We start from the raw sequence: 25,605 nt of genomic DNA on the forward strand, positions 1-25,605 counted from the left end.
CACCTGGGTGGCTCAATGGGTTAAAGCCTCTGCCTTCGGCTCAGGTCATGATCTCAGGGTCCTGGGATCAAGTCACGCATTGGGCTCTCTGCTGGGCGGAGAGCCTGCTTCCCCCTCTGTCTCTCTGCCTGCCTCTCTGCCTACTTGTGATCTCCGTCTGTCAAATAAACAAATAAAATCTTTTAAAAAAAAAAAAACATTCTTTTGGTAAGCTTCTATTAAATATGTACTACCAGGGGCGCCTGGGTGGCTCGGTGGTTTAAAGCCTCTGCCTTCGGCTCAGGTCATGATCTCGGGGTCCTGGGATCGAGCCCCGCATCGGGCTCTCTGCTCGGTGGGGAGCCTGCTTCCTCCTCTCTCCCTCTCTGCTGCCTCTCTGCCTACTTGTGATCTCTGTCTGTCAAATAAATAAATAAAATCTTTAAAAAAAAAAAAAATATGTACTACCATACTAAGATATATTTGGGGGGAGGGGCGCCTGGGCGGCTCAGTGGGTTGAGGCCTCTGCCTTCGGCTCGGGTCATGATCCCAGGGTCCTGGGATCGAGCCCCACATCGGGCTCTCTGCTCAGCAGGGAGCCTGCTTCCTCCTCTCTCTCTCTCTGCCTGCCTCTCTGCCTACTTGTGACCTCTGTCTGTCAAGTAAATAAATAAAATCTTAAAAAAAAAAAAAAAGATATATTTGGGGGGATACCACAATGAATGAACCATAGTTTCTTCCCTCAGTTTGTAGTCTAATTGGAACTCAGAGATACCAACAAATACAATACAATGAAAAAGATAGTGCAGTAGGAGCATATTCTAGATCTCATGGGCACAGAAAAAAAGAATAATCTGCTCTATCTGGAAGTGGGAATAAGAAGGGAAAGCTGAATAAAGGAAATCTTTGCATATGAAAGGCAAGGCTAGAGTAGTGCTTACCTAATATTGGAAGCTGTAGCCAATGCAATAAAACAAGAAGAAGATATAACAGGTATTAGATTTGGAAAAGAGATAAAGCTCTCCCTAGATGCAGTTATAAACTCATCTTCATAGAAAGCCCAAGGAACTCTAAAGGGAAAAGCATAAAAATTAAGAGTTCAAGAAGCTCTGGATACAACATCCATATATAAAAATAAAAATAAACAACCATTTCTAAACATAACGTATAACCAAGTAGAAAAATTTTTTAAAAAACAGGAAATAGACTAAAACCCAATACCCAAATAAAACAAGGATTAGAACATTTTAAATGATATAAAGCTATAAAAGAACAAAGAAAATATAGGATGGAGACAAACAGATAAAAGATACCAACAAAATTTTGGAAAATGAAAAAGGAATGGATGAGTAGTAACTAATCATATTGTAAAAAGCTAAAACCCAACTGTTTACAGAGAAGAGATTTATTTGCATCATAGAACACAGAAGATTCTGGAAGTGGAGAGAAAACTGCCTCTGCAAGCAAGGAGTGGGCAAAAGGATGAAAATAAGGGTATTGGTTAAAATTCTGAATAAGGAACAGACCTCTTTCATCCCACTACCAACAGGAAACTATCTTTCCCATCTTGGCAAGGATACAGGAGGTTTATTTTTTTGGATAACTTGAATCAGAGATGTTGAAGAAGACCCAGAGATTTCAGGCAGATCGATATGTCTAGTACTTTTTCTTAAGGTATTAAGCAAAAGCCTACCAGTTGAAGGGCAAAAGCCTCGGTCCCTCACCACAGCACCCTTTCATCTTTCAATTCCCAGAATCCTGTAATTGGGCTTCTATCATCCAGAGAAAATGCTGAAAAGATTGCTCTCTTAAAAGAAAAAAAAAAAAAAAAAGACTTATGAACTGAAATTTGAGGAACTCTATCATGAGCCAGCCAGATCACCTTGCTGACACAAATATCAACCCTTTTCTCTCATAGTAGTTTTGTTTGTCAGAAGTGGAGAAAGGAGGGGCACCTGGGTGGCTCAGTGGGTTAAAGCCTCTTCGGCTCAGGTCCTGGGGATCGAGTCCCGCATCAGGCTCTCTGCTCAGCAGGGAGCCTGCTTCCTCCTCTCTCTCTGCCTGTTTCTCTGCCTACTTGTGATCTCTGTCTGTCAAATAAATAAATAAAATCTTTAAAAAAAAAAAAAAAAGTGGAGAAAGGATGGACTAGCCAACAAGTGGTACAAAGACATTTCGTTACTCAAGTGAAAAAAAACAAAAAACAAAAATAGATCCCTAGATACATCATTACACAAAAACCCCAGGGAAATTAAAGACATAAATGGCAGAAGTAGAACTTTACAAATTTTAGAAGAAATACCATTGCAGGATCATGGGAAGAAAGGATTTCTTAAACATGACATAAAACTGACAAACCATAAGAAAAGATTACAGGGTTATCCGTCTGTAGTTCGACTGGATTTATTTGTCATCTTTTGCATAACAGGAGAGATCACAAAGTTTAAAGACCAGCCACTGAAGGGGAGAAGATAAAGCCACAATATGCTATCAATAAAGGACTGGACTCTAGAAAATACAAACTCATGCAACTAGATAATAGAAGATAATGACATAATTTGGGGGGATGGGGATTCCTGACTAGCTCAGTTGGTGGAGGATGTGACCCTGGATCCCGGGTCTGTGAGTTCGAGCCCCATGCTGGGTGTAGAGATTACTTTAAAAAATAATAAACTCTTAAGAAAAAAAAAAAAACGTAATAACATAATTTTTTTTAATCACAAAGAGTAGGAATGAAAATTCACTGGAGGAAAAACTGAAATGACAAAAGATTAAAATGTTCAACCTCGCTAACAACCACGGAAACATCATTTAAAACAACAATGATGTTACCTAACCAGGTAGACAAAATCAGAATCCGCAACGTAATGGTGCTGGAAAGAGGAACTCTCATACCCCCCTGGTTTACGCTGGTACAACCTTGTTTTAAAATGTAGATTTTATTACTTTCCGGGTCTGGTGAGACCAGCAGGTCAGGCAGGATACCACTGCCATTGCAAAGAGCGTTTGTTTCAGACCGTTCCCAAGAGGAGGGGGCGTGCCATACCACGCAGTGGTCACAGGGGGAGCACCAAGGTTGGTGAAGAGGCGGAAAGAAAGCCTGGACTTGAGACTTGATTGTGGCCTCCCCGGGAAAGGCAAGGCAAGGCAGGGTAAGCAGGCTCAGAACTGGCTAGTTTGGATGACTTCTGCAGGTTCTGGGGTTTAGGGACCGTTTCTTTTTTTTTTAAGATTTTATTTATTTATTTGACAGATCACAAGTAGGCAGAGAGGCAGGCAGAGAGAGAGGAGAAAGCAGGCTCCCTGCGGAGCCCGATGCGGGGCTTGATCCCAGGACCCTGGGATCAAGACCTGAGCCGAAGGCAGAAGCTTTAACCCACTGAGCTACCCAGGCGCCCCTTAGGGACCGTTTCTAAGACCCAGGAATGTTTAGGTTCTGAAACCTAAAAGCCAGATGTACGAGGCAGTTCAAGGCCATTGGTTTGTTTGCATATGAAAGGGGAAATCCTTGGAGAGTTGTTTGCGCTCTCTAGAAATTGGCTAGCCCTGGGAGGGGCAGTCTCTCAGTCAGTTGGGCCCCAGATGTGAGGGCATCAAGAATATAAAAAATAAGGGGGCACCAGGCTAACTCAGTCGGTAAAGCATGTGACTCTTGATCTTGGGGTTGGAAGTTTCAGCCCCACATTGGGTGTAGACATTACTTAAAAAAATAAAGTCTAAAAAAAAAAAAGCAGCAGCAGCAGCAGTGAGTATAGCTAATACAAACCTCTAGAGAGCAGTGTTATATCAGTAAATTGAATATGTTACAATATCATTAAGGCCGAATATGTCCATAACAGCATAACCCAGCTACTTCCGGATGTCTCACAGAGAAACTCTCAGATGTACGCGCAGAGAGATAGATGTGTGCAAGTGTTCACAGCAGCATTGCTCATAACTGCAAACAATTGGAAACAATCCAAGTGTCCATGGACAAGAAAATGGATAAATTGTGGTTTATTTGTATAATATTCTATGGTGTTAAAACGACCACACCCATTAACAATAACAACAAAACAAGTTGCAAAATTATATAGCATGATGCCATTTATCAGATTTTTAAGCTTTGCAAACAAGTGCAGTCAATCCTTGAACAACATGGGTTTGAATTTGGTGGGTCCCCTTACATGTAGATTTTTTTGGATAAATATAGTACAGTACTGTAAGTGTGTTTTCTCTTCCTTGTGATTATCTTAATAACAGGTTCTTTTCTCTGGCTTTATTGTAAGAATACAGTATATAAGATATAAAACATAAAAATAGGGGCACCTGGGTGGCTCAGTTGATTAAGCAACTGCCTTTGGCTCAGGTCATGATCCTGGAGTCCCAGGATTGAGTCCTTCATGGGACTCCCTGCTCTGCAAGGAGTCTGCTTCTCCCTCTGACCCTCCCCCCACCACACTCTCTCTCATTCTCTCTCTCTCAAATAAATAAATAAATAAAATATTTTTTAAAAATACAAAATATGTGGGGCGCCTGGGTGGCTCAGTGGGTTGGGCCTCTGCCTTCGGCTCGGGTCATGATCCCAGGGTCCTGGGATCGAGCCCCGCATCGGGCTCTCTGCTCGGCGGGGAGCCTGCTTCCCCCTCTCTCTGCCTGCCTCTCTGCCTACTTGTGATCTCTGTCTGTCTAATGAATAAATAAATTTAAAAAAAAATACAAAATATGTGTCTATCGATTGTTTATGTTATGGGTAAGGCATCTGGTCAGCAGTAGGCTATGAGTACTTGAGTTTTGGGGGATCCAAAGAGAAAAATTAGATTTTTGACTCCACTGGGGGGGTGGCGCCCCCACCCCCTTGTCGGTCAAGGGTCAATTGTATAATTTGTTGCTTATGAATACATACATATATAGCAAAAATCTAAAAATCCAAATTCATGACAGTGGTCTCCTCAGGAGGGGAATAAGATCAGAGAGAGGTATGTGGAAGACATCAACTCTATCTAAAAATGTTTTCTTTCTTTTTTAAAAGGCAGAATAAGATACAGTAAAATATTCAGGTTGGACTGAGTTGTGTGCATACAAAAGTATTCTTTGTATTATTCACTAGTTTTGATGAAGTTCTAGAACCTAGGTGAGGTTCGGTGGGCTGAGGTCCGGAGCGGATGACCAAGAAAGAATTCTTGAGACATCTTTGGTGCAAAATGGTGGTTTATTAAAGCACGGGGACAGGACCCGTGGGCAGAAAGAGCTGCTGCTGCCCCGGGGTTGTGAGGGATGGCAGGTTATGTACCCTGCGGTTGGGGGAAGGTGAAGGAAAAGGGGGTTTCAATGGAGCTTTCATATGCTAAAGAGGGTCTACAAGGTGCAGGGATACCGGAGGTTTTGCGGCCTGATCAATGTTGTCTTTTGGCAAGCCATTAACATCAAGATAGTTGGGAGATTCCTGGTGGGATGTCACAATCCTGCTATCAAGCGTCTTTGTTAGTGAGATTTAGGTATAGAAGAAACTTAACTTTACTTACATTTCCTTCTACCCCAGCCTTCTTCAGTTTTGTTTATGGAGGGGAGGGGTGACATTAGGGTTTGAGGAACTGAGTTATTTGCTTCTGGAAATTGTGCTATTGATAAGGTAACTTCTTTGTTTGTAGATCTCTAGGACATTTGTAAACCAAGGGAGACTCCTGTCTTGCAGGATTGTGATCGCTGCAAGTTAACTATTTGTTTCTCGTTTCTGGCAGTCAGGGGTGCCTGAGGAATGTCACTTGTATTACCAAGGGGAGGGGAGCGAGTGGAGAGGGGGTGCAAGGTCCCAGCTTTTGCTTTGTCCTCAGCCAGCCTCCTGCTCCCTCATCAGTTTCACGTGAAGATCTAAATGTTACAGCCAGAAAAGAAAAGAATAAATAGGATTTGTGAGGCAGATTCAGTGGGGAGACTATTCTAGGAAAGAGCAATGTATGCAAAAACACAAAGGCAGGGACTAGCCTGGCTCCTTAGGGGAGTCTCAGATCTTTTGAATTTGCGGAGGAGAGTTCCTGGGGGGCCAGTGTTGGGGGGGCGGTTAAGAGCAAGGAAGGAAAAGCAATTTCTCATACCGACAAAATTCAACTGTAATTAGGAGGCACTGGGAAGCTGTGGGAGGGTTTTAAGCCCATGACCTTTGAATAAATCCACTTTGACCAAGGGATGGAGAGTGGTTGGAGCCAATTGAAAAAAAAAGCTGGGACACTAGAATTGACTGGTAGACCACAGGTATCATTTTAAATTGTCTGGAATGAATTTTACTAAGGATTCATACTTCTCCAGAGTAACAACAGACTGCTTCACATACAAAATATAGTAGTAAATACAAAGCCACTATGCATTTATTTATCGTTCAGGGGAAAAAAAAAACAGCTGTTATTTAAAAAACTCCAATTCAGAGGTGAGAGGGTTTTGTCATTCTTACTGCAACTCCCATTTAGTCCTTTGAGTGGTTATTAGAAATGAATTTTTACAGGTGTTTTTTTTTAATCCAACATGATGGAAATTGATGCTCTCTTTACAGACTGGGAAGCCCGTGCAGTGACGGTGGGAAAGTCTGCCAGTCTCCAGTGGCCTTATTACTTTATTTCAGTGTCTGGACCCACTGTCTAGAAATCATGTCAGTACAGCAGAGAAAGAGGAAGTTAAGTCTGAAAACATAACTTTTCATGGAAAGAATACTGGTAGAATAATATATGGAGATACATAGATGTGAATAATAAAAAGGCACAGAAATGTGCATAAGAAATATTGCCTCAATAAATCTAGGGACAGTAAACTAACTTACACCAAAGTCAGTACAAGAATCCCTTAATGTTACCATCCAGGGAAAGCAGACATATTGTGGTAAGTCAGACACTTTAATAGAACCTAACAAATTCTGTTAAGAATCACCTCAATAGGGGCGCCTGGGTGGCTCAGTGGGTTAAGCCACTGCCTTCGGCTCAGGTAATGATCTCAGGGTCTTGGGATCGAGTCCCGCATCGGGCTCTCTGCTCAGCAGGGAGCCTGCTTCCCTCTCTCTGCCTCTCTGCCTACTTGTGATCTCTCTCTGTCAAATAAATAAATAAAATATTTAAAAAAAAATCACCTCAATAGAAACTAAACGCCTTGAGCGAAGGTTAAAGAAGAAACTCATTAATTAAAGTCTAATTAGAATCTCTGAATTCTAATATAATTTCTCCCACATTCATATTTTAGATGACTTGAAGTTGATGTTTTGGTCCGCCTCTAAATTTCCAACTGTAACAACATTTATATTCTATCATATTCCATGTTTGGGGTTTGGCGAAACATCAAAGGAGGACAGCTGGGCTTTGGCTTCTCTCCCTAAGACACACCCACAGAACCAGAACGTGCCCACATCCCTGAAACGCAGAAAACCAGCTTGGGTCCTGGTCCTACAGGTGTTAACTAATTCTCACATAGGTGAGAGAAGGGGCAACTCAGCTTTACTGAATGTCAGACGCAGTGGTAGGCATTGACATGGTCATCTCAGAAAAAGTGTTAATATAGAGTAAACTAGAACTTTCCCCAGAGAGATTTCTATTTTAATGAATAGGGTTAAACTTCCAGAAATGCTTCAAGATCCAAGAGCATGAGTGTTTTTTTTTAAAGATTTTATTTATTTATTTGACACAGAGAGAGAGATCACAAGTAGGCAGAGAGGCAGGCAGAGAGAGAGGGGGAAGCAGGCTCTCCACTGAGCAGAGAGCCCGATGCGGGACTCGATCCCAGGACCCTGAGATCATGACCTGAGCCAAAGGCAGAGGCTCAACCCACTGAGCCACCCAGGAGTCCGAGCATGAGTGTTTTAATGGTGAAATTTCAAGTATTTGTTTAGGTGATTGAGGTAGATGTTTTGGCAAAAATGCCATTAAAGTTTTCTGCTTGGATCAGATAGCCTGTGAGAGGGGACCTGCCAATCAGTCCACTGGACCCGTTTCAAAGCCTTAGTTCACACAAATGGTCAATTTTTTATATTTTAAGTACCTACAGTGACATATCTTCCCTCCTTTGCCTTTCACTGCCCTGGTAAGTGAGCCTTTATAATAAAGAACCTGGACCCGAGTCTCTGTGGAAAGAGATACTCAGGCACTGTCTCAGGCAGAAACAATTATATCGTTGTGCCCAATCTTTGGATGGCAGGTCCTTCTCAGGTCCTTATTATCTCCATGCTTCTTGTGATCCCTGTCTGGGCCTGAAGCTTACACAATTTGGTGCACTCTGAACTCAAAATTATAAATGAAAAATTAGGTCACAATGTGAATATTTATTTAGGAAAGGAAAATAAATCACAGCATGTTCTAAATGTATACATGTACACGACATGTTCCAAATGAAAAAAAATTTATATTTGAAAGTTGAGAGATACCATAAACATTATCTGGAACTGCCTGAGGTATGCCTGGGTGGCTCAGTCAGTCTGCCTTCAGCTCAGACAATGTCCCCAGGGTCATGGGATTGAACCCCAGGAGAGGCAGTAATCTCTCTAGTTCTTATAAAATTTGGTGATGGTCTTGCTCTTTACTCTCTTCTAGTTTTCGTCTTCCCGTTTTGTTTGTGTTATCCTAGTCTTTACAGACTCTGCTTTTCTCCCACTTGAATTATTACAGTAACCAGCATCTGGTTCTCCTCTGCATCCATTCTGGTCCTTGGTAATCCATTCTTGGAGCAGTGACTGGATGGATCTTTCCTTTTTTTCTTTTTTAAGATTTTATGGATTTGATAGAGAGAGAGAGAGTACAAGCAGAGGGAGCGGCAGGCAGAGGGAGAGGGAGAAGCAGAGTGCCCTCTGAGCAGAGAACCCCATGCTGGACTCCATCCCAGGACCCTGGGGTCATGGCCTGAGTTGAAGGCAGTTGCTTAACCGACTGAGCCACCCAGGCGCCCCTAGATGGATCTTTTCAACATGCAAATATGATCATAACGCCTCCTGCTCAAACTCTTCAAAGAGTTCCCAAAATCAAAATCCATAACTGACCCACCCGGGCTTTCGTGATCTGGCCCTACCTTTCTCTCCAGCTTTACTTTTTCCGCCCCTGGTCTCTGCGAACTCCTCCGACAGCGGCAGTGCCCAGGCTTCTTCCAGTTCCTCCACGGCGGGGCGCTACTTGCACTAACCGGGCTTTTGCACATACTAGCTCCTCCCATGTCACCTCCCCCTCTGTTGACACTCCATCCCAATCTGGACTGCTTTGTGTACTTAAATGTGTCCATCCATCTGGATTTTGGTTTGCTTGCCTTGAGAGCATTTATCCAAGTTTGCGATTATACTTTTATTAATGTGATTACCTAACCAAACTCGTCTCCCCCATTAGGCGGCAAATTCCCTGAGAGCAATTTACCGCTGTACTCTCAGTATCTGCCAGGTAGTATTTAAAAAAAAAAAAAAAATCGTTGTTACAGCAGACAATCTGGTGCTATTTCCAAGAGCACATCGGGGTCGCCTGGGTGGCTCAGTCGGTTCGGTAGGATACACTCGATTTTGGCTCAGGTGGTGATCTCAGCGACGTGAGATCCAACGGCGCCCCCCACCCCACCCCACCCCCCGCCCCGCAGGGCTCCCCACTCTCTCTGGAGTTTGCTTGAGCTTCTGTCACTCTCTCTCCATCTGCCCCCTCCCCCTACTCATCTCTCTCCCTCTCTCTCTCTCAAATAAAATAAAATAAAATAAATACACCAGCGCCACTTACGGGCTTATTTCAGCCCCTAAAAATGCGTATCTCAGGCCCTGTTCCAGACCTCGTGAATTAGAATCTGCATTTTTTAAAAATTTTATTTATTTATTTTTTAGGAATCTGCATTTTTAACAAGATCCCCAGGTGATTGGTATCTGCATTATAGTTGAAGTACTGGGCTCCCAGCCATGCATGTGACAAGATCATCTCATACAGTGGCAAAGACCAAGTGTCAAACGTGTAGCACCAGAAAGGTCTGTCACAGAAACCCAGTTCCCCCCTTAGTGTGTCATTCAGTTAGGATTTATTCAAAGATGTTCAAAGCCTGAAGAAGAGCAAAACTGGTTTTACATATATGCCCAGATGTCAGTGATTCCTCAGCCAAGGATTCGGGGCTCCTTAAAGACACCTTTTTATTTCCAGCTCTTCTTCCTCCGGCGCCGGAAGGACAGCACGGGTGCCCCTAGGGTGATGCCTGGCCTCCGTTCTGGAACTGGCGTCTGCTTGTCAGCCTCCAGTGGTGTCTCCAGGTGCACTTTTCATCTTTAAGCCTAGCGGCCAAATAGCCCATCACATGTGTGAGTAGAGTGTGCACACGCAGAAGTGCGCAAAGCAGAAAAAAAGTTGACGCTGGTGAACCAACTGTAACCCTCACTAGGACATAAAACCAGGGGCAAGTTGTTATGTTGAAATCATTTCTAGCCCTCACCTTCGAGGATTTAGGCCCTCTGGCTGTGGGGCCCTCTTGCAACTCAGTTGTTAGAAACAAAACAGGTGGGGCGCCTGGGGGACTCAATCGTTAAGCCTCTGCCTTGGGCTTGGGTCATGATCCCGGGGTCCTGTTGGGCCCTGCAGTATCCCGCTCCCTGCTCAGCGGGAAGCCTGCTTCCCCTCTCCCACTCCCCCTGCTTGTGTTCCCTCTCTCTCTGTCAAATAAATAAATAAATAAATAAAATCTTAAACACACACACACACACACACACACAGGTTCTTTCCCTCTTCCTCCTTCCCTTCCTTCCTCTTTTATTCGTCTTTCTCTCTGTTCTTTCATTCCATTCTCCGTTTTCCCCTCTGGTATATCCTTTTCTCTCAAATAGAATCCTTTGTTCCTTTACTTAATTTTTTCTTTCTTTCTTTTTTAAAGGTATTTCGTAAATTCTAACTAGAATTCCTGAAACAGAACCTGTCACACTTGGCCTTGTTGCACGAGTCAGTATTGGCAAGAAAAAGTGTTCATCGAAGGCAACTCATCAAAGCATTTTTTTTTTTAAAGATTGTCATTCTGCATCCCCATGTTCGTTGTCAAGTCTGAATCTCCATAATCACTGTATGTGAGAATATATGTTAGGATGTTTTCATTTTAAAACTAATAAGCAATGATTCCTACTTGAATACTGCATCGCTTGTTTATTGTGCTTTCTTCAGCCTCCACCCTCTAAATTTGTCTCTTAGCCTCCCTGTAAGCCACACGAATCCCCTCCTGAGGAGTTCGTGGGTCGTGGGAGGTGAAAGTGGAGTGTCAGTTCTGTAACCTTTGGGGGCTGGACAAGCAGAGCATTAGCCGCCAAGTACGCTCCCGAGGTCGTTTGAGAGGACACCTCGGTCTCTCCGGGTCCGCGGGCAGGGAGCGGCGCGGGGCGGCGCGGAGCGGCGCGGGGCGGCGCGGCGCGGGGCGGGGCGGGGCGGCGCGGGGCGGGGCGGGGCGGCGCGGGGCGGCGCGTTGCGGGGCGGCGCGGGGCGGCGCGGGGCGGCGCGGGGCGGGGCGGGGCGGCGCGGGGCGGGGCGGGGCGGCGCGGGGCGGGGCGGGGCGGCGCGTTGCGGGGCGGGGCGGGGCGGCGCGGGGCGGCGCGGCGCGGGGCGGCGCGGCGCGGGGCGGCGCGGGGCGGCGCGGGGCGGCGCGGGGCGGCGCGGGGCGGGCTTGGGTTGGGGGCGGGGCGCCGGGCGCCCTGGCCGCACAGTGGGTCGCCGCTTCCTCCGAGACCCGCGCGCGGAGAAAGCTGAGTGGCGTCGTGGCCGCAGGGGCTTCGGAGCGCGGGGGCGCGGCGGCTCGGCCCTGGGCAGCCCCGGGCAGCGCCGGCCGGTGAGTGCGCGCGAGGGGGCGCGGGGCCGGGAGGAGGGGGCGCGGGGCGAGCGGGACAGGCGAGGACAAGCACGGAGCGCCGAGGGCCGCGCCTCGGCGCGACCCCCGGCTGGGGCTCTCGGCCGTCCTCTCTGCGGTCTCTCGGGCTGATCTCTCCGGCTCTCGGGCTCTCGCTCCTTCCTAACACTAACAGGCAACACGTGAGACTTGCCGCACCGCGCGGTCTCTGCGCGCTGACAGGCTCGGGTCTGAAGACGGGCTTTCCTCTGGGGACGCCTCCCCCCACCCCCTCAGTGGCTGCGGACAGACTCTGCCGGACGTTCGCCTCCGCTAGGTTCTCACCCAACCTTCGCTCCTCGCCGCTTCTCCAGCGCTCCCAGCGCCCCGCAGACTCTCAGCCCTGCCCCGCCGAGGCCCGCATCAGGAAGTCTTCTCGGTTCTCGCCTATCGGTTTCCCGTTCGGTTTCTGAATCTCGTTATCGCCTCTGGCCTCGGCGCTGGGACCGCGCGCTGCCCGCGGGGCCGCCGGGTGCCCGGCCAGGGGAGCTGTGGTTCGGAGGCTGGGAAGCAGCGGGCGACGTCTGGCCGGTCTCCGCAGCTCGGGGAGGGGACGAGCCTTCCTGATTTAAAATTTGGTGTCGGTGGCCTCCTGCCTAAAACTCCGCTCCCCGCTAAACACCTGCGGTGCGGGGCGCGCTGCCGCCGTAGCGGGTCTGCTGCTGCGGCCCCTGCGAGCCCCTGACTCATGCTTAGGAAAGACCATGGCTCAGGAAGCCGGTTAACACGCAGTGACCGCCTCACGGAGTGGGCTCTCTGGGCCAGGGGGCAGGGGACGCATGCTGGGCGTTCTCGGTGGAGGTCAGGCCCGCGGAGGTGGAAAACCTGCACCGGGGTCTGGCAGCTGTCGTGGCCGCTGTGGGGAAGGGGGCGAAGGTTCTTCCCCTCACCGTGGTCAGTTTGGGGTCTACAGCTGGTAAATCCTGAACGGACGCTCTATCCACAGAAATGGTAATTCCGTGTGGGGGGAACATTGAGATTCAGCTTTTTCTTATCTAAGGAACTGGGAACAATGTGCATCAGCTATAAATGCACATAATATGCATCATTGAGGGTAAGCTTGGAAATAGAGGGGAAGTTGAATATGTATGTAAGTAGAAGCGTTTTTGAAATGAAGTTCGGAGTAGGTTTTTGCCAGGCAGTCCTAATTACTGTAGCATTTATTTGTTCGGAAAACTTTCAGGTGGGAGAACAGAGGCAGGCAAGAGAAATTCAGACTAATTTGCATTAGAAAAAAAGCTGAGAGTGAAGAAATCGTAGGTAAGGTTGCGATGACTGATACCTTAAGTGCACTGCTGGAAAGCGTTCTGCTCTGTTAGGTAACACCTGAAGCCCCAATCCTGTTACGTAGCATTTCTTTTTTTCTCCCTTTAACTACTCTGAAACTATACAGGGTTACAAGTTCCTCATTAATTTATGAGCGATACCAAAGAATTGACTCAATCCAGCAAGTATTCAAGCACCTTCCCTGTGTGAGGCACTTTGCTAAGAGCTGCAGAACAATGGAAGGTAGAGGAAAATTTTCCAGTGAAAACCACAGCAAAACAGTGGACGCACTTGTCAGGTGTAGATGAGGTTTGCACTGCCTCTGCAATTTAAATCAAAACAAAGAGACAGCTGCCTGTTTTCTTCTAGGAGTTTTATGGTTTCAGGCCTCACACTTAGGTCCTTGATCCTTTTTGAGTTCATGGCTGTGTGTGATGTGAGAAGATAGGCCAGTTACATTCTATTGCATGTAGCTGTCCAGCTTTCCCAGCATCATTTATGGAAAAGACTGTCTTTTCCCCATTGTGTATTCTTGCCTGCTTTGTTGTAGATTAACTGACCACGCAAGTGTGGATTTCCTTCTGGGCTCTCTATTCTGTTGAACTTTGTGTCTGTTTGTTTGCTAGTACCATACTGTTTTGATGTCTACAGCTTTGTAGTGGAGCTTGAAGTCTGGGAAAACTAAGTTGACTTTTCATCTCATTCTAAATGCCATGTGAGTCCCCTGATAGCTTGGTCATTTTGTAGTTTTTCTACCAGTGCAGGTAGTCTGCATTTTATCAATTCAAAATAAAAGATTTTCTGGGAACTATAACTAAATAAAAAGGTATGTCCATTTTCCCTACTGTTTGCACTGTCATTGAGTTAATATAGTCAAAATCAACAAGAAAAATGAGGGGATGGTGATTTTCCTTTGGTTTCAAACTAGTGAAATTGTGCAGAAAAGAAGACAAGGTCACCATGGGCAAATGTAGTCCTCTGGTGCTTCCCGTCTTGTATTTTATCTAAATTCTTTCCTTTTGGGAGATAGCTCCAATTTCATGAATTCTTCTTTGGAAGACAGCTCCAGAGACCAGTTTCAGGAAGTCTTTCATTGTGGATACGAGCAGTCATCAAGTACATCATCTCTTCAACTTCACCTTTGTAAACAACTGTATTGGGGGAGGAGGTGGGGGGAGGCAACAGGTCTTTTTAAAAATCTGGTCAAAGCTAAGGACGTTATCCCTAGAAAAAACACACACCACTCAAAATGTTGCATATTTTTCAGACGAATAAGATCTCCCTTTAGAACCGGGGCAGTGATTTAGTCAGGGAAATGGAAATGAAGTGAGGATATGGGTAAATCCACAAACTGAGTGGTTAGGACTTAATTTACTTTGGAATGGTATAAATACTTGGTCTTCTGCATAAGTGTTCTGTAAATAGGAAGTAATAATTGTATTATTTGTAAAAAGCTAAGGACAGTAGTCCTATTAATTTCTTAGTCAATATCAGCTTGTATCTTAAATGTTACAAATCCCATTTTTAAATTTTTTCTTGTCCTTCTCAAGGAAAATGCTTCTGAGACTTTTCTCCCAGTGCTGATGCCCCATTCAGGGCACTTTCTCACAAACCAACTTCTGTAACCACAAATTGTTCAAGATGGGAATGGTTCAATTCAAACTTTTAACTTGCTCTCTCACACACACATACTCATGTTCACTTCTGGGAAGGAAGGGTGTGTGTGTGTGGTATTACATAACTACCATATTCAATATAAACCACTGTGATAGGAGCGCCTGGGTGGCTCAGTGGGTTAAAGCCCCTGCCTTCAGCTCAGGTCATGATCCCAGGGTCCTGGGATCAAGCCCCGCATCGTGGTCTCTGCTCAGCAGGGAGCCTGCTTCCCTTCCTCTCTCTGCCTTCCTCTCTGTCTACTTGTAATCTCTGTCTGTCAAATAAATAAATAAAATCTTTTAAAAAAAATAACCACTGTGATAGCAGTAGTTGCGTCTTGGGAGAGAGTGGGTTGGTATTAGGAATCAGCATCAAGAAACATTTTGGGACGTAACTTCTTTCAAAGAACAAACCAGCAACCACTGGATTAAGTTTCCTTTCTTCTGTCCTAGGGCCGAGGAGCGAGCTCTCCCTGCTCCAGCTCTCAGCCCTACAAATCACGGTTCCACTGAGCTGTACCGGACCTCACATCTGGGGACCTGTCCCCTGCCCTCTGTGCTGTACATTGGACTCGGGTAGGTAGAGAGCCACCTGGCAGTAGGAAACTGGGAAAGTGGGTCATAGGTAGTGATGGATTTGATGAGGAGCGCGGGATTTCTTAACGCTTCCAGAGTCCTGAATCGTACGCCACAATTTGGAAGAAAAGGGTAAGAGAGAAGACGCCAGAAGCAACACAGCTTACTCTCTCTTTTTTAACTTAGATCAGGACCAGCCTAACTGGTCCTTAGATGTGAAGCAGCTTTGACTTATCCTACTGAGTGACAGCTATGGAGTTGGTCACAACCTTAGAATGCCATTGGTAGACATTAATTGGATGAGTAAACTGGTGGAATCGTGGTTTTATTTTTGTTAATATTTATTTATTTATTTGAGAGAGACAAAGTGAGAGAGAGGGAGAGCAGAGAGAGAAGCAGACTCCCTGCTGAGCAGGACTTTTCCCCCACCCCAACATGGGGCTTGATCCCAGGTTATGATCTGGGATCATAACCTGAGCTGAAGGCAGACACTTAACCGACTGAGCCACCCAGGTGCGCTGAGATCATGGTTTTAATCCAAGCTCTGACCTTAACTAGGTATGTGATCTTGGACAAGTAACAAGTCAGTTAGGTTCTTTGGACATTCATTTTTTTCTGTGTCATATGGGATCAGTGATTCTCAACTACTAAAGTATAATTCTGTGCATTTGAATCACAGGGAGAGTTTATAAAAAAGAAAAGTGCTGGGTCAGAGATTTAGATTTAACTGGACTGCGGCAGGCCTAGACATCTCTCTTTTTCAAAAGCCTCCCCATCCCCCTACCAGGAAACACTAATGTCCAGCCAAGATTGAAAATCACTGGGTTAAATAATCACCAACAACTGATTCTAAGATTATGTCACCTGAAGATAGAAAGCAGCCCCATAAAATCCCTTCTATCATAGCCTGGCCCAGGATTACATAGACTCAGTGGTAACCAAGCCTAACATGCCTTCCTAAGAAGCAATCCCTATCAGGTGACTTCAGTTTATGCAGGGAAGGTGCTGTGCCTTTTCACTGGTTCAGTATTCCCACAATGCCTTGCGAGTCCTTAGCACCCAGTACATTTTGATGGACTGAACTTGGTGTAATTCTGCCTATCCAAGATGATTAACTGTTCCTAAATGTCCCCAGAGCCGATTATCTCTCTCTTCTGGGTATCCATGCCAGTGTTCAGTAGCCTGTTGAAATTTTTTCCTAGAAGTGATATGTGACTTGTAGGGGTATGGGAGAAAAGTGTCAGCAAAGGATAAAGATGATGACCTTGATTGTTGCTGAAATGTGAGCTTCTGTGTCCAAACTAAGATAAAAAAGGTGATCCTCACACCTTCTCAGGTAGTTGTAGACTCTCCAGTTACCAGAAACGGGACAGGGCAAAAAGAGCATATTGTTTACCTTAATCATTTGTTTGGGACCCAGTCTTGTTGCCGTTACATTGTTAATTCTGTAGAGGTTCACACTTTGAAAATTATTCTTAGACTTAAAGATACAACTTATTGTAATCCATGAAATTTATTTCTTTTATCCTACTCTTTTTTTTTTCCTACTCCCATTCACATCCCAAAACACCTAGAAGAAGATAAAAACTGTGTATTTTTGACTGTCAGAGCAGTAAAAGAGAAATGGACATGAGTTGACAAAAGATAGAAAGGCATTCAGGAGGAAACCTCAAACAAGGGTATGAGGGCTCATGGATTACAAGGAGCGACACTTAATTTCTTTCTTTTCTCTACTGTTCACCTTAGAGCTGCTCCAAGTTTATTCTCAGGCATTCCAAAATTTGGGCAAATCATTGTATTTCACATGCTGTGTGTTGAAAAATATGGACTCATGGCCCATGATTCCAGCATGTTCCCTGCTGTCTTCCAAACGTGGTGGATAGAGTGTGTCTCTGTAGGTGAACTGGCAGGCTGGACACGCTGTGGTCTCATCCAGCATTGGCCAATCCCAGGGTCTGGGCTAATTCTAAATAATGTCTTGGGTTGGGGAATATATTTTTTTCTTAGCTTAGGAAAGCTACCGACACCAGAGTGCTTTACCTTGGTGTTTGACAGGAACGGACCTTACCTGGTAACAAAAATCTAATGGAGACCTACAGAACCAGCTCAGCCCCCAGCTCTTTCCATCTGCCTAGAGCTGGTTACATCCCTGCCATTAAAAAAAAAAAAAAAAATCTTGTATTGGATTCATTTTTATATGTTTATTGCTGATCGTTATTCTCAAATATTTAATAATATTGGGCACATGCTGTTTCATTATTTCATAATTTATTTTTTACCTTCTTGAATAAATTAAGATAGAGTAAATGTGGGGCACCTGGCTGGCTCAGGTGGACCGTGTGACTCTTGATTTCACGGATATGTGTTCAAGCCCCACACAGGGTGCAGAGATTACTTAAAATCTTTAAAAGCAAGATAGAGGAGTAAATGGACTCTGGAAAGATGGATTTTGTCCTCATAACTTTAAGTTAAAACTCTAAGTAAAAAAAAAACAAAACAAAAAAAAAACTCTAAGTAAAAATCTTAATTATTAACTCAAATGTCCAGTTATGTGTTTAAGCATTGTTCCTCCCACAAACCTAATTTTTGAAGTTAATAAGTATTGTTACGGTTGTTTTGGTCCCTAGGATAATAATTCATTTGCTTTTTTTTTTTTTTTTTAAGATTTTATTTATTTATTTGACAGACGAGTAGGCAGAGAGAGTCCTCCTCTCCTCCCCGCTGAGCAGAGAGCCCAACATGGGGCTCCATCCCGGGGCCCTGGGATCATGACCCAAGCTGAAGGCAGAGGCCTTAACCCACTGAGCCACCCAGGTGCCCCTCATTTGCTTTTTAAATCTTTACTCCCTCAAAACAATTAAATGTTGCAAGGTAATCTGAAAAGAATATCCAGTGGAAATGTTGCAAGGTAATTAGAAATGATAAAATTTTCTTAACTAGACCCTGTCTGATCAAACACTTTCAACAACAGAATCTAAAGCTAGCAGGGCTTTTCATTTCTTCCTTTCTTCCTCAATTCACTCTTTCATTCAACAAATGACCATTGAATTCCTGTTCTGTGCCTGTCCCCTTTTGGCTTTCATTCTCATGAAGGGAAGAGGTCAGACAGAAAATGAAGTAATGTACAGTGTGGGTCAGAGAGTGATGTGTGCTATGAGTAAAAATAAAGCTGGGGAGAAGGCAGTGGAGGGGCTGGTTGGGCAATTTTTAAAATAAGATAGTTAGGAAAAGCTTCAGATGAGAGAATGATGTTGAGCACAGACTTGAAGGTGGTGACGGAAAAGGTTTTGGGGAGCTCTGGGGCAGGAGTCACGTACATGCCTGGCACATAGCAGGGAGGTCCCAGTGGCTACAGTAGAGTGACAAGGTGGGGGAGTAGGAGGAAATGAAAGTGGCGGGTATGGGGCAGGAGCCTGGAGGAATGCTGAAGATGGAATGGAGCCTTTTAGGACCTTTTCAGGGGGGTTCTTGTGAAGTCATGGGAAGATGAGGTTTCTTACTGTTCAGTCAAAATTCCAGCAGCCCTGTGATCTGTTTCTCTGTTTCTTCTTTGTTACACCCTCCTGGTCGTCTCCAGCTTTCCCTTCCTCACCAATCAGCCCCAACCCATTCTTTCCCTTGGGATTCCTTTCTCAAGGAAAAATTCCAAGGCTGGCCATGAAGTGGGATTCAGCCTCCCATTCTCCTTGCTGGCTTGGTACCCTGCAGGTGAGGCTCTCCCTTCCTTTTTAAAAAATGCACTACTAGGGGGTGCCCGGGTGCTCAGTCGGTTAAGCGTCTGCCTTCAGCTCAGGGCATGAGCCCTGCATCGGGCTGCTGCTCAGCGGGGAGCCTGCTTCCCCTTCTCTCTCTCTGCCTACTTGTGATCTCTGTCTGTCAAATAAATAAAAATTCTTTTTAAAAAAATTGGATGTTCTGTTTATATGAAGTTGTGGAATGCAGAGCCTGGGTGGCTCAGTCAGTTGAGCATCCAACTCTTGGTTTCCGTTCAGGTTGTGATTCAGGGTCCTGAGATCCAGCCCCACTTTGGGCTTTGCACTCAGCATGGTGTCTGCGTACGTTTCTCTCTCCCTCTCCCTCTGCTCCTCTGCCTCCCCACCTCCCCCTACACTCTTTCTCTCAAATAAATAAATAAATATCTCAAATATAAATATATATTTATATATAATATAATTTATATCATAAATTTTACATATAAATTATAATTATATATAAATATATATCTAAATATATAATAACTATATAATAAATAAGTATAACAAATAAATAAATAAAAGTTATAGAATGGGCAAAACTAATCTTTGGTGATTTTAGGGATATGGCAGGGATTAACTAGATACGAGCCCAAGGAAAATTTCTGGTTGACGAGAAGGTTCTATTTATAATAGTCTGAAATGCACAGTGGAGCTCATTAAACCACATACTAATGTGGGCAGTTCACTATATGTAAATTGAACCTGAATGTTAAGAATATTTTTTTTTTTAAGATTTTATTTATTTGCCAGAGAGAGAGAGAGAGAGAGAGAACACACAAGCAGGCAGAGAGGCAGGCAGAGGCAGCGAGAGAAGCAGGCTCCCTGCGGAGCAAGGAACCCGATGCGGGACTCGATCCCAGGACCCTGGGATCATGACCTGAGCCGAAGGCAGCGGCTTAACCAGCTGAGCCACCCAGGCGTCCCTGTAAAGAATATTTTTAAATGGAAGCCAGTATTCAGCAAGAGCTGAGTGGGAGCTACCACTTTGGGTTGGCACAGGCTGTCTGGGTCACTTCAGTCCTTGTCATTACCCACCAGGCCCCTTGAGGTTGAGTCCCACAGCAGACCCTCGGTGGTTCTGGTTTCAGCTGTCAGTGGGGACCTGATATGTTAATTGACAACAAAGAGTATAGTACCTGCCTCTAGGTTTATATGTGAAGCAGGTAACTAAAACAAACCTGATAGGTTAGGTCAGTCAAGCAGAGTATCCACATCTATCTGTCAGTTAGTGGTATTCTCAAACCTGGGGTTCTGAGAAGTCTCTTCAACGAAGAGTCTCCTGTGTTTGCAGACCCCTTCTCTGAGAGGATTCAAAAAGTCCTGTGTACTCCTATCTTCAGCACTTACAGCTTGGTTTTATTATGTTTGTTACAAAAATAATAGTGTGTACTGTGGAAATCCTAGAAAGTACAGATTAAAATAAAATTACTCTTCCACCATCCAAATGTAACCTCTATTTATGGTTTTGTGGTAAATGCTTTCAAATCCTTCTCCATACTTCTATGCATTTTATATTAAAAATGTGTTTGATTGGGGTGCCTGGGTGGCTCAGTGGGTTAAGACTCTGCCTTTGGCTCAGGTCATGATCTCGGAGTCCTGAGATAGAGCCCCCCCAATCTGGCTCTCTGCTCAGCAGGAAGCCTCCTTCCCCCCTCTCTCTCCGCCTACTTGTGATCTCTGTCTGTCAAGTACATAAATAAAATCTTCTAAAAATGTGGTGTTTGATTAATAGAATTCAGCAGACACTTGCTCAGTTTTCAAAATGAAAAAAAAAGTGGAAGGATTAAGCACAGGCGTCTCCTTTTCTCTGACCTATAACTCTTAAAAGGCTGTAAAATTATGCAAAGATTAGGAAAAACTCTGAAGAGAATGAGATAGACAAAGGTTTGGAGGAAAGTAAATGATGACACGGAACCAAGGATTATACAAGAAGGACCGCCATGGGAAGGAGAGGGATCTTCTAGAAAGAAGCTCTGGGCATGGAGTCATCAAAGACAGAGCAGGCATGAGCAGAGACATTAAAGCAGAGAGATTAATGGAAATTCTTAGGCATTAATTAAAATGAAACAGTGCTCCTAATATGAGTTTGGTATTATAGATAAGTCCTTTTTCTTCCTAGCACTTAGAAAGAGGGTGGGCCGTAGTCTACGGACCAGTTCTTGCCTCTTAACACTAAAACCAAGCAGGCACTCAGCAGAGCCGACTGTGGTACACAAAGCCTCCTGATCATTCGGGGAAGGGTCTTGTGCTGGAAATACTTGATACGTGATAGTGGAGGAAAATGAGAAAAGTTAATGAAGTCTTTAATTTATAAATATAAATGTATAACTAAGAATAACCTGACATATGAAGGAGCATTAAAAAAAAAAAAAAAAAGATGAACAGTTACTAATGCCAGAGGGGAGATCATTCAGGGAAATCATTTAAAATAGTTTTAAAAAAATCCGAGTACCAGGACACCTGGGTGGCTCAGTGGGTTAGGGCCTCTGCCTTCGGCTCAGGTCATGGTCCCAGGGACCTGGGATTGAGCCCCACATCGGGCTCTCTGCTCGGCGCGGAGCCTGCCTCCCCCCTCCCTCTGTCTGCCTCTCTGCCTACTTGTGATTTCTGTCTGCCAAATAAATAAATACAAAAAAATCTTTAAAAAATAAAAAATAAAAAATCTGGGTACCCTCAGAGTGATTAAAAAGACAGTTTCCATACACTAAAATAGAATTCTTTTGAGAAGGAACAATCAGAAAACCAAAAAAGTCTCAATTTAAAAAAAATGATTACTATAATAAAAGCAAATAGAAGGACTAAAAGATAAGGTTTAAGAAATCTAGTATAGGGGCACCTGGGTGGCTCAGTGGGTTAAGCCACTGCCTTCGGCTCAGGTCATGGTCTCAGGGTCCTGGGATCAAGTGACACATCGGGGAATCTCTGCTCAGCAGGGAGCCTGCTTCCCCCTCTATCTCTGCCAGCTGCTCTGCCTACTTGTGATCTCTCTCTCTCTATGTCAAATAAATAAATAAAATCTTAAAAAAAAAAAAAGAAATCTAGTATAACACTATGTTAACTGTACTGGAATTTTTTAAAGTTTAAGAAATCAGTTAAAGAGAGATATAGAAAAGATGAAAAAACATAAAGCAGTCCAGTAAGTCCAATATCAACCTATTGCTACTCTAGAAAGAAAAAATCAAAATAAGAATGGAGGGAAAGAGATTGACAAGGAACTACTAGGAAAAAATTCCTGTAGTTGAGGAGATAAAAAGGATCCATCCAGTGAATGGAAGAAACATCCTTACAGACATACAATCATTATATAATTTCAGAGTCAAGGATACAGCAAGTCTCCTAAAATTAGTTTCTAAAAGGGAAGATGAAATTACTTAAGATTGACATAAAGTTTCTCATCAATGAACTGGACACTAAAATGTAATAAAGCAATGCCTTCAAAATTAAGAGGGAAGGGGCACTGGGGTGGCTTAGTCGGTTAAGGGACCAACTCTTGATTTCAGCTCAGTTCATGATCTCAGGGTCATGAGATCAAGCCCTACCTTGGGCTTAGTGCTGAGCATGGAGCCTGCTTAAGATTCTCTCTCCCTCTCACTTTGTCCCTTTCCCTGGTCACACACACTCTCTAAAAAATAAAAAATAAAATAAATTTTAAAATTATGAGGAAAATGATTTTGAACTTAAAATTCTATTCCCAGTGAAATTATCCAGTAGGTGTGAGGATGACATGAAGACATTTTTGGGCATTCAAAGATTCAAAGGACCCTTTCTGATCAGTTACCTAAGGATGTGCTCCAGCAAAATGAGGCTAGAAAGTGAGAAGGAGGAAAATGTGAATAAGAGTGTAACTCCCCAGGGGCAATTAAAATAAATCCTATGCTGACAGAGGTCCACCAAACTTAGAAATTAATACAAATTAGGTCAAGTAATCAGTGAGCTCCAAGAAGAATGACTTTAATTCTATTCAGTGGATAGAACCAGTAATGAACAATTTTAATGTAGTTATAATAATGGGACTTCTGGCAACATGAAGGACTAAGCTGACATGTATGTACAAACACACAAAAGCAAAAGATAAACTTTAAATAAAGTTAAACTTAGGGGCGCCTGGGTGGCTCAGGAGGTTAAGCCTCTGCCTTCAGCTCACGTCATGATCTCAGGGTCCTGGGATCAAGCCCCGCATGGTGTTCTCTGCTCAGCAGGGAGCCTGCTTCCCCCCCTTTCTCTGCCTGCCTCTCTGCCTACTTATGATCTCTCTGTCTGTCAAATAAATAAATAAAATCTTTTAAAAAATTAAATAAAGTTAAACTTAACTTTAAATAAAGACTAGCAGAAGTATGCAGAAAAATGTTTTGTAAGAGCAGCGAGTGCAAGCTCATTGTCAGCACAACCTATAGGAGTTTCTCTGTGGGCTGTAGATCCTAGGGTGAAGGGATGTGGTTGTATCCTGGAAAGAGGACATGGCCTCAGGCCTAAAGAGATGAAGAACCACCCCTTCTACCATTTAATATGAGCTCACTTTTTAAAAACCTGCCAACGGGGGCACGTGGGTGGCTTAGTCGGTTAAGTGTCTGCCTTTGGCTCAGGTCATGATCTCAGAGTCCCAGGATCAAGCCCTGTGTCAGGCTCTCTGCTTTTCGGAGAATCTGCTTCTGCCTTTCCCTCTGACCCTCCCACCTCTCATGCTCACTCGCTCTCATGCTCTCTTTCAAATAAATAAATAAAATCTTTAAAAAAATAAAAATAAGATGAAATATTGTCCATTAAAAAAAAGAAAAACCTGCCAACAACCACTAGGAAGTATTGGCAAAGAAAACAGAAGAATTAGATCCTCGAGAATATAAAATAATGGAAATACAGTAACAAAATCTTAAGTGTGTTAAAAATTCTTAAAGAGAGAAAAAGAATGCAAAACAAGGAAAAATAGTACACTATGAGAAAAAGAACAGCATATTTCAAAAAGAAGGTATAGAAGTAAAAAATACATACACTGAATTTTTTAAATTAATGTTCTAGCTAAACAACATATTAGAGCCAAAGGTGAATTAAGTAAATTAGAAGTGAAATCTGAGAAAATTGCCTGGAATCAGGTCATTGATATAAAAAGATGGGAAATGTCAGAGCTTAAAAAACACAATGATATAATGAGAAGTTCCAGCAAATGTCTAATAGAAATTCCAGAAGAAGTAAGGGAAGGAATTTTCCTTTATTTGTTCCATAAGTAAATAAATTTAAATAGTAATACAGGGAGGCCTGGGTGGCTCATTGGTTAGGCGTCTGCCTTCTGCTCAGGTCATGATCCAGGAGTCCTGGGACCAAGCCCCACATAAGGCTCCCTGCTCAGGGAGCCTAACCCTCCCCCTACTCATGCTCTCTCTAGCTCTCTCTCACACATGCTCTCTCTCTGTCTCTCTCTCAAATAAATAATTAAAAAAAATAGTAGTACAATTTAGCAAAAATAATGGGAATTAAGAAAATATTCATCTTTAATGGTTACACATTCACAGATGTCTAAATTCAATGATTTTTAAAAGTAGCTATATCATTCTGTTACTTAGAATAGTAGTTCTCAAACCTTTTTAATATATTTTTAAAATTTTTTATTTCGATTTAGTTAACATACAGTGTATTATTAGTTTCAGGAGTAGAATGTAGTGATTTCTCAGTTGTGTGTAACACCCAGTGCTCATTACATCATCTGTCCTCCTTAATGCCCATCACCCACTTACCCCATCCCCCCAGCAATCCTCAGTTTGTTTCCTGTAGTTAAGAGTCTCTTATGGGTTGCCTCCCTCTGTTTTTTATCTTATTTTATTTTCCTTTCCTTCCCTTCATCTATTTTTGTTTTTAAATTCCACATATCAGTGAAATCATATGATTATTTGTCTTTCTCTGACTGACTTATTTCACTTAGCATAATACCCTTAAGTTCTATCCACATCATTGCAAATGGCAAGATTTCATTTTTTTTATTACTGAGTAATATTCCGTTGTGTATATATATACCACAACTCCTTTACCCATTCATCTGTCGATGGACACATGGGCTGTTTCCATAGTTTGGCTACAGTGGACATTGCTGCTATAAACATTCGGGTGCGTCTGGCTTTTCGAATCACTATTTCTGAATCCTTTGGATAAATACCTAGTAGTGCATTTGCTGGATCAGAGATAGTTCTGTTTTTAACCTTTTTTTTTTTTTTTTTTTTAAGATTTTGTTTATTTGTCAAAGAGACAGCACAGTAGGGGGAGTGGCAGGCAGAGGGAGGGGCAGAAGCTGACTCTCTGCTGAGCAGGGAGCCCGACTCAGGGCTCGATCCCAGGACCCTGGGATCATGTCTTGAGCTGAAGGCAGACACCCAACCGACTGAGCCACCCAGGTACCCCCTGTTTTTAACTTTTTGAGGAAGTAGTTCTCAATCTTAGAGATTTAGAAATGTGTCAAAGTGACTAAAGGATGCTGCTAGCATTTAGCATCAGGGACAAAGATGCTAAATGCACAGGAGAGTTCCATGCAACACAAGTCCCGCCCAGAATACTAATAGCACTTACTAAGA

At 43.7% G+C, this 25,605-nt stretch overlaps 1 protein-coding gene across 1 annotated transcript in view; it reads left to right on the forward strand.

The window, feature by feature from the left end:
* The first annotated feature begins 15,212 nt into the window (after window positions 1–15,212).
* SLC26A5 (solute carrier family 26 member 5) overlaps window positions 15,213–25,605 on the forward strand; it is a 52,541-nt gene continuing 42,148 nt past the window's right edge. Inside the window, exon 1 of the mRNA XM_080818993.1 lies at window positions 15,213–15,296. The gene's annotated coding sequence lies outside the window, so the exon portion shown is untranslated. The remainder of the gene's footprint in view (window positions 15,297–25,605) is intronic.

The sequence above is a fragment of the Martes martes genome (genome assembly GCF_963455335.1).
Source record: "Martes martes genome assembly, chromosome: 11".
NCBI classification, from domain to species: Eukaryota; Metazoa; Chordata; class Mammalia; order Carnivora; family Mustelidae; genus Martes; species Martes martes.